This window comes from Haliotis asinina, chromosome 14 (genome assembly GCF_037392515.1).
Source record: "Haliotis asinina isolate JCU_RB_2024 chromosome 14, JCU_Hal_asi_v2, whole genome shotgun sequence".
NCBI classification, from domain to species: Eukaryota; Metazoa; Mollusca; class Gastropoda; order Lepetellida; family Haliotidae; genus Haliotis; species Haliotis asinina.
The window spans coordinates 35514613-35515611 of record NC_090293.1 but is presented as its reverse complement, the minus strand read 5'-3'; positions in this window follow the sequence as shown (position 1 = coordinate 35515611).

Genomic DNA, 999 nt, shown 5'->3' with positions numbered 1-999 from the left:
ATCATATGATACATTCCCACACTCACAGTACGACATCATATGATACATTCCCACACTCACAGCTCGACATCATATGATGCATTCCCACACTCACAGCTCGACATCACATTATTCATTCCTACATCGACATCATATGATACATTCCCACACTCACACCGTGCTATTTAATATAGACTTTGTGTTTTTACATTTGTAAAAAAAAAAAGAAAAGAAAATTTCAATAGGTTTTGACAGCAATTGTCATCAAGATAACTATTTTGTTTGAATCCCGTTAATCATGTTGTGGTTGTTGTGTATTAAGTGCAACAAACACATCCCAGAATATGTTTGTAACCGTTTGTCATATAAGCTGAAAACGACAAGTGTATGTAAAGAACATTGTGTCTATCGACGTCAACGCGAACGTGAGATCTAGAGAAGGCGTCATGGTGTGTGGGACCATGTCCTACACGAGTAGATTAGAGCTCATGTTGGTTCAAGGCAATGATACAGCAAATCCTGCGACCTCACCTTCTCCTACTTTTGAACCGCGAAAGGGAGGTGTTTCATCACGACAACGTTCGGCAACGCACAGATCTTGTAACACTTGCCTATCGACGTCAATGTCTTTCCTTCAAAATCGCCTGATCTGAACCCGATATCTAACATCTATGGGACGAACTTGATTGTAACGACGTCACCATTGTCCCCAGGCACTTGCAAAGTTTTCAACGCTTTTCAGGAGGAATGGCGAAGAATTCCCCAAGCAGAAATCCGACGACCTGCTCAATCCCTTCCAGAGAGCGTGGAAGGGGGAAGGTCGGGTTATGAAGTGATGTATTCGTAACAAACACCATCAATAGTTGCTGGTTCCTGATATCATATATATAAATTGCTTCAGCCCTAGCTATCTGTCAGTCCTTGAATCCCAAATTAATTTGAGTTATACATCATGTGATATGCTGATGCTAAACATACAGTATTAGACCAAGGTTCATATTCATCACTTTAAGTAAATCC